Raw genomic sequence first — 16,588 nt, 5'->3', positions numbered from 1 at the left:
TACTTGTGGAATAATTAAACTCTACATCTCCATGTTTTTCAGGTGTTCTTCATTGACTCCCAGAACAATTTTGTTTCGGTTGCCAAGGAATTGATTTGACGACTTAGTGCTGATCTTTCTGCTTGGTCACTATTTCAATCAATTCAGACTGAGGTCAGTATTGCTCCTTTATGTAACACATGAGGAATTTTTGAGTGTACGAAACAAAATCCTCCTGAAATTTATCTTGTAGAAATGAAAAGGTCAATTTATTTTCAATACTGAATTGGAAAAATGAAAAGTGTGGTTGCTGAGTTTCACAGATTTTAGACACTTCGAACCTTGATCCCGTTGACATGTGTATGTAAATGAACCAGGCAAGGCTAATTGTCGTTACTGTTTTTTTATGGTAACATGGCATTTTTGAGGAGCCATTCTGTATGGTCAGATTAGTTGTTCTCATAATAATGTGTTTGCCACACAGTACTGGAATTTGGTCTTCAACTTGCAGAGATTTTTCTTTGGTGTGTAAATGTTTACTTATTTTTATTTTTGTTTTTGTAAATTTAAATCCCTCATGAAAACGCTTTTAGAGTTCTGTTTTAGCTATGGGCTCACTGTTGAAGTGTTGCTGTTCTTCCTAAATTATTCTCCTGAATTTCTCATTCACAGTTCACAGCTGTGGTGAAGCAGCCTAGAACTTCAGGGAACTTTGCCAGCAGGAAGCAATACATAATGGGCAAAATGTGCCAAATATAGTTGGTTATTAAAATCACTGAACAAGGGATCAATCTCTCCCCAAGATATCGAGGAGTTGGTTTAGAAATTTGCTTTTCAGGGGACTGGAGAAAATATGTTCAACTGTCTTTCCTTAACTATACTTTAGGTACTTATCCCATTAAAATGATAAACACTTGAAGCGGATGTACCCATTATTGCTGGGGCAGGATCTAAAGATTTAAGTGTTCCAATATGTATAAATAAGGCCCATATTTTATGCAATAAGTAGATTTTAAATTTTCAATGAAGTCTTTGCATTATAGATTTTGTGCTATAGTTTTCAAGAATCCCATCATATGACCCAACAATAATGTACGTGACTTACAAGAAGGGACAATTCAAAACTAGATCTTTGTTTGTATATTCTCCATATTATGGCTTCTAAAGCACCAACCTGATCTATTTATGATAACCTACATCCATTTCTCAGCAGCTCTTTTGACCAGTAATGAAGTGGTTTGGTACACTTAACTCTTCTTCTCAGATTCATCCTTGGGCCTTGCCCATTTTCAGCTTTCCTTAGGGGTGGAGGGGGAGGATGGGGTTAAAGTTTTATGTTCCTTTTAAATTTTCAGTTGGCAGAGCAATTTCTCTTATATTATTCAAGTCAAATTGTTCAGCTTCACTTTCTTTTCAGCTCCCAGAAGTTAAAGGATTCACTTTTCAAAATGATAATGTATTGTGACCGAATTGATATTCCCTGCAACTAATGTTTTGATTGATTCTTAAACTCTATTTATGAACATGTCATGGGATGACCTATTTGCTGCTTCATGTTCTTCATGTTTCACCTGTGATCACTTTGCTCAATGAAGATCATTGCACCAGGCTATTTGTAAATTATGCAATACTAATTTCCTATGCAAAAACTGAGGAATTGATTAACCTTTTCAAGCATGTTTATTTTCTTTGTGCTTTTAGAGTGTAAATCTCATGATTTTTGTTCTTTTTGTCACTGATTATTGTCTACAGTGATGAATTCAGAATTCTCTGGTTGTCAATTTTTCATATAAGTCAGTGGAAATTCTATCAATAAATGTCCCCTTAGAATTAGTCTTCAAATTCCAATGGTTATGAAATAGACTTTTTAAAATCTCTGCAGTTAATAAAAATGGAATTGACTGACCTTTACATAAGTAAGAGCCTGAGAGAAGCAAAGGTTCTGGAATAATAGCATTGCTTATTAATATTAACAATGTGAATATTTTATCCAAGAATACGATCTGTGGAAAGCTTGTCAATTAATCTTTCAGTTTTGTAGGAAAATGAGGAAGATATGAGGAAAATTTATTTCACAATCTTATTTTATGCTCTTGCAAGCTGCTTATTCCAGCTGCTTTCAGTTGAGAAGGGTAATGGGGCAAGCAGATTCTCCATGTATCAAGGTTCAAGTAACACTATCAGTGACATATCTGTGTTCTTCTGCTAATACATCTATCCCAGATTGATTGGGATTCTTGCATTTAACAGAAACTTTGAATATGATGTTGCTGCCGGTAGAAGCATAGTGCATCTTACTCATTTACTGATTAGTAGTTTCCCACCCTTTTAAAGTGTCACTGAACTTCAAAAGTGGTTTTATTTTCCCCTTTGTCTCAGCTGCTGTCTGTTTCATGCTAATAGTGCTGAGGAGAGTGGTTATACCTCTGCAACCCACTACTCTTACCAGGTGCATGCACTCGCATAGTGACTGAGGAAATGGGATATTTTATGCAGTGATATAGGAGGTACAGTATCAAAAGTAGGTGGAACCCAGACTGAACAAGGTAATGACTGAGGCATGGAGCTGAGGACAGATAGGGAATAGAGGAAGAAAAAAGGTGACAAAATATTTTGTTTTCTAGTCCCAATACCACTCTCTTTCGCTTGTATCATCATCCATTTTATAATTTAATCACTCCTGCCCTTCCACCTTATTACAGACCTTTTATTCTTCTCTGTTCCTGCCTCTGTATTTGCTTAAAGTGCCTCTAAATTTTGCTAGTATTAATAAAAGGTTAACAACTTGAAATATGAACTTCGTTTAAAGATACACATTTAAACTTAGTCTTACAAAATATTCCCCCAAAAAGGCACTCTACTTGGTCAGATCCACAAGTAAATGCCTTCTAGGCAACACTCCCTTATAGATGTTTAACTATAAAGCATCCAGTAATATTACCCAAGGCAAAGTGTTGTAGCTTCAATAAAGGGCTACCACATGACCTGTAACTCTCTCCCACTGGAGAAATGTTAGATCCAACCTGTTTACTTGTACCTCAAACCTAACATCTCTATCCTTTTCATGTTTTAAACCTCCCCAGATGACCTGTCTCCTATTAATCTCTGCCAGTTTAATTAAATCACAGACACACACATGCACAGACACACACAGTCTTTTCACAATATTCCCCAAAAATATAAAAAAAATATCAATTTCTCACAGTGATCTATGCTCAAACGTCAACTTTGGGGTTCCACTTTTTCCATTGAATCGGAAAATCATGGGTTCATGCTTCATCCACTATTTGAAGATCTCTAGTGGTTTCCTCGGCTACCATTTCTCTCTCAATTGACACCACTAAATTTGTTTAACAGGTCATTTACTTGTTAATGTTTGTAGGACCTTATTGAGCGCAAATTGGCTACTGTGTTTACCTACAAACAGTGACCACATCTTTGGGTGTCCTAAGGACATGAAAGATACTCTATAATTTCAAGTTCTTAATTTCCTTTGCTCCCCCTCACCATTTCCTATGGTATTTTCCAAATCTGCAAATTAGACATTTAAATGCATAAATTTACAAAAATAAATGTAACTTGTAAAGGGATGCTCAACTCTGCTAGGGTCGGAATCTGCTGTGATTCCTTGACACCATGGAATAACTAACTGATCCTTCATGGCTTGTACTAGCACAATGCAGAAGAAATTGCTAGTTGGTTGAGTAGCAAAGGGCTATGGCACCTGTGCAGCTTTTCACTGTTGTGTCAGTGCCTTCAGGTAAGAAGGATGAAGCATTTATATTCATGATAATCTGAATAAAAGATAGTAAGAAAAATTATACAACTATATATGAGAAATCTTAAATAAAAACAGAAAATGTTGCAATATGTCTGTCACATCTAACAGTAGAAAAGATTGGTTAATGTTTTTGATGTAAATCCTTCTGTCAGAATTTGACCAGCAAACTAATTTCCTGAAACAGCTGAAAAAATAGGGCTGAGGAGGAAAGAAAGAGTAACTGGTGCAAGGGTTGAGGAATACATATTTGTTTTATCTGCATATGGGATATGAGCATCATTGGCAAGGCCAGCACTTGTTGCCTATACCTAATTGCTGTTGGGAAGGTGGTGGTGAGCCACCCACTTGAACTGCAGGTACACCCACAGTACTGTCAGGGAAGAAATTCCAATATTTTGACCCAGCCCTCTGGCACTTGATATGATAAATTCCTGCTTACTAACACCAAGCTGAATGGACCATGTAAGAGGAAAATGATTATTATGTTGGCTTGGCGTTAGCCACTGTCATGTTTTTATAATGATATAAACACCAATCCCTCAAAAGTGATTGGGTAAAAACATTGTGGGTTCATTTATTAAGACTAGGTACATGAGGACAATTTATACATTTAAGCAGCAGTAGAACGGTGCATGCTGTGTTTTGCTCACAGGCCAAAATGAAACTGAGACTGGAACGCATGACACACTTCCTTTCTAGTGATGGCATGCTGCTATCTTTTAAAGGCATATTACAACAGCCCCCCTTTTTAAAGATACTTTTCCTCCCTTCAAAAAACAACTATTTACAATAAATGTTCATGTTTAGTTACCATTACATGGATGAATAGAACTGATGCATCTATGAGTCTCTAAAGCATAAAGGTAACCTGCTTGGCACACCCAGACCTTATAAAGGTAACCTTGTCTGGAGCTTTCTTTTCTTTAATTGCTAACAGTGATCTATGGGACTGTCGTTCTTGGATGTTGTTCAGGGTCGCATTTGGGATCTTGTCCTTCATGGGACCTTGGTTCCGAACAAACCCTTGTCACTTCGCTGGCGGCCCTGTACCTTCTGTGAGATCCTGGATGCACACTTGTCCCAATTCTGTACCCACCTTTTTATCGTGCATGTTGGTCATCTTCTCTTGCAGTTTTAAAAGCTCTCTCTAGTTTCTGAGAGAGTAGAATGGGTAAGAGTGGGTAAATTGGTGCACACTCGTCTGCCAAAATTAAGTCTTGCCAATGATGGAATAATTGTACTTAAAGGTTTTGCTCCAGGTGTAACATTGCAATGTGTAGATCTTGTTTGGTCTGTCTACATTTGAGAATTAGGGATTTCACCAAGTGAGTCATTTATTCAGTTAGGCCATTAGACCTAGGGCGATGAGGAGAAGAAGTAGTGTGATCAATATTCTATCTCTTACACATAGCTGGAAATGGCTTATCAATAAATTGTGGACCGTTTTCCATAATGATCTCTCTCTGCACACTAAATAAACTGAAAATAGTACTTAAGAGTGTGCATGACAGTTGCGCTTGGCGTATTGTGCGATTGTTTCAGTGCTTTGAAGAGGTGTCTTTGTGCCAAAGGAAACACACATCCTTTCTCAACAATTCCTTTAGTGAGGATGGTTTTCGAGCAAAATTGGGAATGTATGGAGACAAGTAATTAAAGAGACACAAATATTTTCGAAGATTGTCCTTTTCTTAGGAGTTGGCACAGCTTTAATATCCTCTATTGTACTTGGATCTATGTATTATGCCAGCACTGGAATAAATAGAATGCAAAAAATTGATCCGCATGTTTGATGTATTTCAGGCTATTGAATACTAATCATTCATTACATGCTGCTTGCATCAATAAGTGCAGATTATGGCCATGTTCTTGCTTTGTTCTTTCCACAACAACAATGTCATCGGCAACACAAATGCATCCTGGCACAGTACTTATATTGCGGTCCATGTGAGCTTGAAAGAGATCCTGGCTAATAGCCTGAAAGGAAGTCATTTGAAAACGGTATCGTCTAAGCTCTTGGGACGCCCCCACGAGATTTACTGACATCAAACTCCGAAAAGAACTTTGGAATTGCAAATCTCAGATTTAACTTTTCTAATGTGGGTATTTAGAAAGGACAACATTTCAAAGCTGCCTTTAAACATCATGGATCAAGACATACTCGCAATGATCCATCTTTCTTTATGATGCACGCAATTGAGCTGTACTGCTCTGTATGCTCTTGTACTCATTTACTGATTCTGCCTTTCTCCATTTTGTCTAGTTTGACCTTGTAAGTGGATGCTGCACTTATGTGGTGGATCAATTCACATAGTTGCATTCTCCTGCAAGTGTAAAGTTGCAGCTCCCTTGAAACTGAAAGTTAGTCAAAACATTCTGGGTATTTCAATGTTAGGTTGTGAACTGAGGTAATCGGAGTAGTTTCTGAGGTTGATCTGCCATATGATGTCTGACTGAATCCATAGACTTGCACTAATTTGAGGTCATGACATGGCGGAAGGCCTTTAGTCTTTATGATATAAAACATGTGTGACACCCAGGAAGATTGATGCACTTGCACTCTAGGAATATGAATCCTGCACATGGATTAAGTGAACCATTGTACACTGAAAGTTTTGCAAAGTAGGCCTCATCATGACCTTCCATGACTTTTAGAATCTGCAGAGGATTGGGACTTGCCCCTGTGTCAGTCTTTGCCAATAATGAGCAGTTACCAACTTTCTTAGGACTGATAATTCGAATCTTGGCAAACACCTTGGATGGTGTGACGGCATAAATGTTTTCCACAAGTTTGACGGTGTGAAACATGTGTTCCCCACTCTTCGCCTCGTCATGTACTCCATGTTCATTTTCTGGTTTGTCAGTCACCTCATGTATGTGTTTCTGCCAGGATACTGGCTTTTCATTCTTGCCTGAAGGTATGCATTGTGCATGGTTTGTTTGGATCAGTGCACGGCTCTTTGTAACTGCATCAGCCTTTTCTCTAGTGCACTACCACTGCCAATGGCCCTTTCTGCCACATACTTTACAGAATTGCTGGAAAGCTGGCCATTTCCTTGCTGCATGCAGAAGGGCACACTTCCACATGTCTTGTTAGGTTTGGGTGTTCTTGTGAATGTGCCAACAATTGGGGTTGTTCTTAGGACCTGTAAGATTCTCCAACCTGTGAGGATTGCTTCATACTTGTATCCATTCTTGAGTAGCTCTTTGATAGTATATGTTTTGGACTTGTCTAGCAGAACTTTTTGGAATGCTTCTATGGGAGTGGATGTGATCACCAATCCAGCGATTATATATGCTGGCTCTGCATTTGAAAAATCACAGTATGTACCCTTTTCTCTGCATCTGTTGACAAAGTGGTCTATGGATTCTGTAAGCTGTTGTCAAAATGACATGAACTCTAGTCGATGAATACAGAATCTTACCTTGATTCTGAACTGGTCTTTCGGTGTAATCCATGTCCATATCTTTTGGGTATCTTTTAGCTCTTCTGCCATTAATCCTGATATGTTCAGCCTGTATAGACCTTCATTCCCAATTGCTAGGCGATATTTTTATGGCTTGCTTGTCTGGTTCAGACACTTCTGAATCAAGAAATCGTAGCCTTGCACACTGTTTAAACACTTTGGATTTGGATAATAGGTCAGCTGTATCCCAATTCAAACTGGGGAATTTTGTGGACATTTTGCCAATATCCCTTTGACCTTCCTTCTCCTATAGTACCTGGGATTAGTGTCATTGTAGCCACTTTTGCACACTTTTCCGAAGTGCCACCTGTTAAAATCGTAACCTTCTCAAATTAGGCTTTTTTTATTTTGCACTCCCTCGCTCGCTATCGATCCAGCCCACACCCTGGTCACTCATTGAACTAACCCAGTGCTGATCCCCTTGCCATGCTGTCCCACTCACTGAACTGACAGGCTATGTACTGCAACTGTACCACAAGGAACCCATCTGCTTACCAGTTCTTCATTTGAGTGTTGTGTCTTCAATTTTTTTCTGTGTAGTCTCCATGCTGTGATTTCAACACTGTCCGACATTGCGTCTTCAATGCGATTTCATGCCATGTAGCATGATCTAAGCTTGTTCCCCATGTGGTATCTGTACTTAATCTTGCTGCCACGCTCTTTGACCACCGCTGAACACCATGTCATGTTTTTATAATGATATAACATCAATCCCTCATGCAGGATTGGGTAAACATGTTGTGGTTTCATTTATTAAGAGTAGGCACATGTGAACATTTATACAAAAGTAAAAAGCTTGAAGACATCAGGAGTAGAGCTGTGTATACTGTGTTCTACTCATGGGCCAAAGTGAAACTGAGACTAGATCACATGACACACTTCCCCTCTGGTGCTGTCCTCTAGAGGCATATTACATCAGCCACTAGCTCCAGCATCTTTATTGGGGAGAGTTTCATCCTAAAACAAAAATGTCACAGAAGTGTCTAATGGGATTGAGCTCTATCTCTCCCCACTGTTGTAGAGTTCTCTGAGGGAGCTCGCTTTCTGTTTTTGAACAAAGTTCTACAATCCCATGTTAATCTATGTTTTCTTTTGGAAATTTGATTATTATTTTACACATTTAGCATTTCCTGCTTTTGCTTTTGAACTAATATTACTTCAGATTTAGTTGTTCACTTTGCCCGGTGCCGTCACCAGTTACAGCTTCTGTGGTTACAGTCAAAATGCCAGCTATTGACTTCCTCAGATCAGGAGGTTCAATTGGAATTCTGGCTTCAACAGTGAATGAGTTAATTTTAAAACAGCTGCGTGAGGTGACTGCACAAACTGATTTTCACTGAAAGCACCACAGTTTATTCAGATAAAGGGCATGCACTTTGCATGTACTTTTTAAGAACTGTAGTATAATGTAGATCTATTAGCAAAGAATGGCTAATTTCAAATACTTAATTGTGCAGCACCATCTGCTGCCTCCAGAGAATACACACGACATGTGACTGCAACCTGGCAGGTCCATATTCAAGCTTGGGTATGTTGAGGAATGCCCCAGTAAAAGCTACTTTCAGTGAAGTAAAACTGCAATGCAAATGTAACCTTAAAGAAAACCCACTTCCCCGTTCAGCTTTGTGATTTGAGATGAGGAGGAGACTGACTGTCTGGAGTATGATTGTGCAGTGGAAATGTCTTGAGGCCTCTTTGTTCATTGTTATTCAGCATGAGATTCTGTTGGCACACAGACGATCTCCACCGTAAATTATGCACAATTTACATGGGAAGCTCATCAATTCCCTGACACCAGAATTAGTTGGTTTAATTTGTAATAGTGTCATGTGTTTTAGACCATTTTGAATACATTTATTTCCTCACCATTGAGGTTCAGACACTGACATAGCAAAAGAAAAATGTGCGGGTATCATTCTTTGTTACAGATTAACTCTTGGAGAAGGTAGAAAGCAACTGTTGTTTTGAGCTTTGGATGCCTTTTCATCTAATTACTTTTGTGGGACTTTGCTTCAGGGAGGTGCATTTTGAGATGGAATTTTCCTGAAGAGGCAGTTGATCAAGAGTTTGGAGAATTTATAGATTCCTGATCTCAGCGTCAGCTGAACTGACTTTTCAAATGAGCATCTTAGCCTTCCTCCCCTCCTTCAGTGTGGCTTGTTGACAGGTCATGGATCCATACTGAAACCAGTGCTTCTTTTGCACATCTGTACTAGGGAGCAAATCGCTTCAAATAGGGTGTAATTAGGGAGTGTTGGGTAACTTAGATTGTTGCTATCCAAGGTCAGTTTCTGACTGATTTTTCCAGTATGGATGACACAAAGATTGGCCGGGTGGTTAACAGTGAGGTTGAGTGTCTTGGGCTACAGGAAGATATAGACGGGATGGTCAAATGGGCAGATAAGTGGCAGATGGAATTTAACCCTGAAAAGTGTGAGGTGATACACTTTTTGGAAGGAGTAATTTGACAAGGAAGTATTCAATGAACTGCATGACACCAGGAAGTTCTGAGCAACAAAGGGACCTTGACGTGTGTGTCCATAGATCTCTGAAGGCAGAGGGCCATGTTAGTGGGATGGTGAAAAAGGCATATGGGACACTTGCCTTTATCAATCGAGGCATAGATTACAAAAGTAGGGAGGTCATGTTGGAGTTGTATAGAACCTTGGTGAGGCCACAGCTGGAGTAGTGTGTGCAGTTCTGGTCGCTGGATATTGGTGGACAGTCTATCACCAGAAATTGAGACAGAGAGGTCAAGGAAGGGAAGGGAAGTGTCTGTGAAGTTCTATTTGATACAGACAAGAGGGGAGTGTTTCACAACACTAATGCAGATCAAGGCTGGAAAAGGTTTAGACAAGAGTATACACATCTCCTTTGACATGATTACTACATTGCTGCTTGTGTAACATATAATATTCAGACTCGAAATGTTAACTGTGTTCCTCTCGGCAGATGCTGCCAGACCTGCTGAGTTTTTCCAGGTATTTTTGTTTTTGTTTTAGAACTTCTCAGAAATGTTCAACAGCCACATGGTGTTAATGGTTCATACTAGAACTGAGAGAGAACCTTGAAAGAAGGAAAACTCTGAAAAGTTGGTTCGTTGCAAGTATGTTGAAGGTTGTAACTTGGTTTCAGGTATTGTTTTGCAGGTTAACATCATTCAGACACTAGTGTTTCACTTGTCTGCCTCTCCAGTCTCCAGGACACTTCATAATACATTCTATATTAAAGTTAATGTACATTGCAACAGTGAATGAAGGACTGAGCAAAGATTTCATTGAGTATGCAGACATATGTAAAATTCTGTAATTCTGATCATTGGGCAGTAGTTATTATATATGATTTATTGGAAGGATTTAGCTTCATAGACTAAATAAATGGTATTTTAGCTGTCTTGTGAAGCTCAAAATTAACTTTGTTTCCCTACCATTACTGATAACTCAACTACCCCTCCTAACTCCTGTGACCACTTTCCTTTCCTCTTAGCTCATTGTGTTCCCTTTTAAAAGTGTTATTGCCTTATCACATGCTCAAAAAAGCCTACCATTGACTGAGCTGTTCTCTGTAATTATTCCTCCATCACTAATCTCCCATTTCTCCCCACCAGTTGAGTACTCTGTTGTCTCTTAGCTCTGGGCCAACTGACCAGAAATTTCCTGTTCAAATCTCTCCATCCTGCCTTTGGCCCATCTCACAGCTTCAACAATAACAACTTATGTTTATATAGTGCTTTTAATGTAATAAAACATCCCAAGATGCTTCACAGGAGCATTATAAAACACTGTTGAATATTCCAGTCTCATCACCATCATCTTCTGCTGGCCAGCTCTGTGAGGCCGCCGTTACTTGATGGTGTTATGTGTTTGGAGCAACAGTTTCTGTTCTCTTACTGCACTGTCCTCTGCCCTCACAACACACACTCTTCAGAATTCTCCACAAAATTTATTGTTATTGTGCTCCCTTTCCATTGCTATATCCTGTCCTTTAGTGACATCAATCATGGGCATGCACTCCAATTAAAGAAAGTGAAAGAAAAATGAATTTTTATAGTGCCTTTCATGATCTTGGGATGTCCCAAAGTGCTTCTCAGCCAATGAAGCAAGATAGAGGTGTAGTCACTGTTTGTAATATAGATAATGCAACAGCCAATTTGCGCACATCAAGTCCTGCAAACAGTAGTGTGATAATGACCAGTAACCTATTTTTGGGCCATTAGTTGAGTGATAAATATTAGCCAGGACAATTTCTATATATGTGCTGAAGGCAGTCAGCTCTGTGTGCCTACCGTCTTTCTCAGTCTCAGAGCACTTGCATGCTGTTGAACTGTTTCTCCTGTCTAGGGACAATGCCTTTTATTGAACTCTTTGAAGCCCCAAACCATTGTTTTCAGCACCCACCATAGACTTGGTGGCCACTGATGTGGGTCTGTACCTGGCCTTGGCCATTTGCACAGGGTCAACAACAGCTTTTGGCATTTGTTTGCCCTGATACTTTTAAAAAAAAAAAGAACTTGTAGGCAAGTGTACAACATTGCTGAGGACATGTCAGATGCCAATGTTGTTGCCTTCTCATTGTACCATTGCAGTTCCTGCACTTTAGGCAAGGAATTCCAAGATATTAAGTTAATGACCATGATGAAGCAGTGCTACAAATCCAAATCAGAATGGTATATGACTTGGAGGTGATGTTGCTCAAATTGTTGCTCTTGTCCTTCTTGGTGGGAGAGGTCATAGGGGAGGGAGGTGCTGTTGAAATAAACTTGGTGAGTTGCTAATAAAGAATGTATATTACAGCCACAGTGTGGCTTGTGGAGAGGGAGTGGGTTTCTATAGGGGTGAAATCAAATGGACTGCTCTCTTTTGACAGTTCTTTAATGTTGCAGTAGCAAGTGGTGTGTTTCAATATGCTCTTGACTTGAACCTTGTGGTTGGAGAGGCTTTATAGGGCTGGAGTTGACTCATGCATTGCAGAGTATCCAACGTCTGCTCTGTTATTAGGCCAATTATATTGACATGGTTTGTCTAATTAGGTTTTTAATTAATGTTGTCCTCCCCGGTCCACCAGGATGGTGATGGTGGATGATTTGGTGATGGTAATTCTTTTGAAGGTCAGTGACAATGGCTGTGTCTTTTCTTGTTGGATGTGTTCATTGCCTGCCACTTAGAATGTTATCAGTCCAAGCTTGGATAAGGCTCTAGTCCTGCTGTAGGCAGTCATGGTCAACCTCATTGTTGGAAAAGAGTTCTGCATGGAGCCAAACACTAGAATCATCCACAAAATTCTCAATTCCTGACCATAGGATAGAGGGCTTGTTGCTAATAAAACAGCTGAAAATGGTTGGGGAGAAGACAACTACCATGAGGAACTCCTGCAGTGACGACTTTGAGATTGTAGTGACACATAACTCACATCCCCTCAATTACCAAGGCTGCTTATTTTTACCAGGGTAACATTTTCGAATTCCTCGGTCTACCTTCATCTAGAATTTGCTTTATTTACAAATCATTCCGTAGCTTTGTTCTACCTTCTGGTTGCAGCATTCTGTGCTCTTAGCTTGGTTGTTGTTTCAAATCTGGAGTACTCTACTATTTACTCATCCAATTTCTGCACTCCATTGGCATGAGTCCTGGTTCTCTGGAATTCATCCCACTTGCCTGATCTCATCCTGCACTTTCCAAAGAATTCTCAAAACCTCCAACTTCAGCCTCCAACCTCCCTTATGTAATTTCCATCCCCTTGCTGTACCTTCCTCCTTGTGTTAATGGATGCTTTACTCTGTTCAAAAGGTCATTTATGTTCTGATTACTTTTGTTGTAGGATTGATGCTTGTCTGAGCTTGATTCCACATATGCGTACCTGAATACATAAGATACTCCATGCACAAGTATGTGTATACAAATGTAGAGATGCACATATGTATTTTCTATTGCACACTTGTTTTCCTTTGTCTCCAGTATGCTTAGAATGAGAGTGGTTTTCAAACAGGCAGGGCTTTTCCACCATCCACATGCTCTCACGTTAGTTTCTTATCTCTGTTGGTTTGCAACTGGTTTTCAAATGTGAGACTCTGCCTATCAATAGTGTCCTTTTCATGTTCTCCTCCCTTGTTTGTTGTGAGACCGGTGGAGTGGGGAAGGTGAATTAAATGTGAACAGTGGGGAGGCATGGAAGACCAAAAAAGAGAAAGCGGAAAGGAAAGATGGGAAAATACCCATTCAGCAAGTGTCTGAAACACTCCCTGTGGTGAGACCATATGGGTGATAGGTCATGCAGGCACTCACTAATGTTGACCAGTAAACATTTCCTGTTGCATTTTTGCCTTTAACTGCATCAAACATGAAGGCCTTCTCCTATAAAAGGATATCTGAGAATGCTAAAGTTGTTAAGTTTACATATTTGCATGTTTTTTATGTAAGTAAAAGACACACCTGTTCTTCTGTTGGAGTGGCCTAGTCTGAAATTGTGTTTAATTGTTAAATCCTTGTATCAGTTCTAGCAGGAAGCTTTCACGTACAGCTGTTAAATGGAATGCACTATGGACTTTTACTTCTGCAATCCATTATTGAAGTGCTGTTGACAAAAATGAGTGAAGGAATGTATGCAAGGCATTGAAGTAGACACCAAGGGCAGAATTTTCTGCTCCCGTTGGCGGCGGGCGTGATTGGTGGCGTGAATGGAAGATATGGTGAGAAGGCCAAAAATAGGTTTTACACCATTGTGAAACCAGTTTGCGATCATCCGCCCCACCCACCAATGGCGGGCCACGTTTCCTGCTGCCGCACGTCAGGAACCTAATTTCAATACTTTAGCATCTCATTATAAGCCCTGCTCTCCAGAATCATCCCCCCACACTGGATCATCCAAGCATGTCGGCGTGAGTGCCAACTGTGAGTGAGTCACAACTGTACATAAGTGATATGCACCTGGCGAGCTGCACTTCGCTCGGGACTTTGAGGCTTGTTTGCCTACCTTGCTTTGGGCAACACTTGTAGTCATCAGCACCAGGCTTCGCAGGCTGCACAATGTCATTTTTTTTAGGGAGGCTCATGGGCAGGTCTCTACCTACTAGACCAGCCGTAAGACTTTTCAACGGCTGCAGTGAGTGGACAAAAACTTGGCAGATGGAATATAATGTGGGAAAATGTGATGTTATGCACTTTGGCAAGAAGAATAGAGGAGCTGAATATTATTTAAATGGAGAAAGACTGCAGAAAGCTGAAGCACAGAGGGATTTGGGGTTCCTCGTGCATGAATCCCAAAAAGCTAGCATACAAGTTTAACAGGTAATAGGGAAGGCAAATGGAATGTTAGCCTTTATTTCAAAGGGAATGGAGTATAAAAATAGGGAAGTCTTGCTGAAACTATACAAGGCACCAGTTAGACCATACCTAGAATACTGTAAACAGTTCTGGTCCCCTTATCTAAGGAAAGATGTACTGACATTGAAGGCAGCCCAGAGAAGGTTCACTAGATTGATCTTGGGTATGGAGGGATTTTCTAATGAGGAGAGGTTGAGTAGGCTGGGCCTGTACTCATTGGAGTTTAGAAGAATGAGAGGCAACCTTATTGAAACATATAAGATTCTTAGAGGGCTTGACAGGGTAGATGTTGAGTGGTTGCTTTCCCTTATGGGAGAATTTAGACCAGAGGGAATTTCTTCCCTTAGGGTAGCGAATCTGTGGAATCCTTTACCACAGGGAGCTGTAGAGGCTGGGTCATCAAGCATATTCTGCCTGTTCCTCCTGACCAGTGTTTGTTGAGCTTTGGGTTTATTTGTGATTTTTTTTTTTATCCCCTGGTCCTTTCCTCCTTAAGCCACATTCACCCCCACCCCCTTCAACTCTCTGCTCTAATCCAGTCCAACATGAAGCTGCCAAATTTGGTGACTTTTCCAAATTCTGTCAGCATTTTGGATGGGATTTTCATAGTACAATGGCAGGTTGGCAGGATTTTGGCTTTCTTGTACCATGACCAGGAGCTTGAAAGTGGAAAATCCAAAGCTAGATTTAGTCTACCTAAAATTTTGATTGCCTGGTAAGTATTTTGAACCTTCACCTTACAAATATGAACCATTGATAAGCACCAATCAGTCACTAGGGTTGCCAGCTCTGGTTGGATGTATTCCTGGGGGTTTCTTCATATGAACCCAGACCTCCAACCTCACTGCCAAGTCAACCAGACTTTTTCTCACCTTTTTATCTAATGGGAAAGAAAATGTTCAAAGAAAAGCAAAAGTAGCACTTTGTTTTTTAATCTCTCCATGACTTTTTCCCCTGGTTGTTCATGGTAGTATCCAGAGATTAATCTTTAATTCTTGGGACTGGAGGACAATCCTGGAGTTTACTAACTCTGCCAGTTGCTGGTAATGAGAGTGGTTTAAATTTAGGTGGCAAATTAAGAATATAACAGGTACTTAAGTGATTTTGGCACAAATGTATTTCTCTTTCTCTTCCGATTAACCAATTGTTGAAGTATTGTTATGTTAAAATAGGCTGAGTGCCATGCTGTTGCACTGCACAAACCTTTGTGTGACTCTCTGTTTAGACAATTAATTTTTGTTATAAATTACAAATTGCTTCAAGTTTTCCACATCTGAATATGAAGGTTTTTGGAGAGTGATTCTACAAGGCTGTGAGGTCTCAAGTCTGAGTTTACTGAAAAGCCATGGGCTGTTCAGTAGAAGTCAGCCAAATCTGAACTATGGAAGGTTTATGCTACGATAAGGCCTGATTTATTATGTTTTCCACCAGTGGAGGCTTGAGCTGAGTCATAGCTTGACTCTCCCATTGAACTGGAGGAGGATAAAGCTATTTTAGCGTTCTGGATTTCAGGTTGCCCTGGTGGGAGGCCATTTGCTCATTCCAGCGTGAGTTATTGATACTAGGAAATGAGAATAAAGGAGATAGTACATCTCAACTTTGCGTCCATTTCATTTTTAAAATTGATGTCTGATTAGGAAATCAACAGTGAATATTGCATTTTAGCATCAGTAATCATTATAAAGTGACATGATTGCAAGAAAGCCTGTTTCAAAGGTGCACTAATGTCCAGTGGTGAAGTTATTTCTTAGATTATATTGTTTTGTCTTCATTTAATTGCTATGAAGTGTTTATTGTCTGTTCTGTATCCTTCAGATAACACTATCTGCTGGCTTAATTTAGGCACCTTGAAGGACCTTGTACTTGTAAATGCGTTTCAGCACCTCCCTGCCATACTTCGGTTTCATGTCTGAGTGTGCTATTACAGGGATGGTGAGCTTCACAGGTGAACTTTATAGCTCATTTGGAATTCTGAAAAAAAATTCTGTCATTCTCATTGCAGGAATAAAACTAAAATACTTTGCAGTAGCCAAGATAATGGATGG

The 16,588-nt window shown here is 39.8% G+C and overlaps 1 protein-coding gene across 4 annotated transcripts in view; it reads left to right on the top strand.

Annotated features, from left to right (window-relative positions):
- The window catches only part of LOC144698702 (adhesion G protein-coupled receptor L3-like), an 891,299-nt gene that overhangs the window by 196,137 nt on the left and 678,574 nt on the right, over nt 1-16,588 (top strand). For all 4 annotated transcript variants that reach the window (XM_078570511.1, XM_078570510.1, XM_078570509.1 and 1 more), the window contains exon 2: nt 43-153. The gene's annotated coding sequence lies outside the window, so the exon portion shown is untranslated. The remainder of the gene's footprint in view (nt 1-42; nt 154-16,588) is intronic.

Source organism: Cetorhinus maximus, chromosome 2, assembly GCF_964194155.1.
Source record: "Cetorhinus maximus chromosome 2, sCetMax3.hap1.1, whole genome shotgun sequence".
NCBI classification, from domain to species: Eukaryota; Metazoa; Chordata; class Chondrichthyes; order Lamniformes; family Cetorhinidae; genus Cetorhinus; species Cetorhinus maximus.
This window is presented reverse-complemented; position numbering and strand designations above follow the sequence as displayed.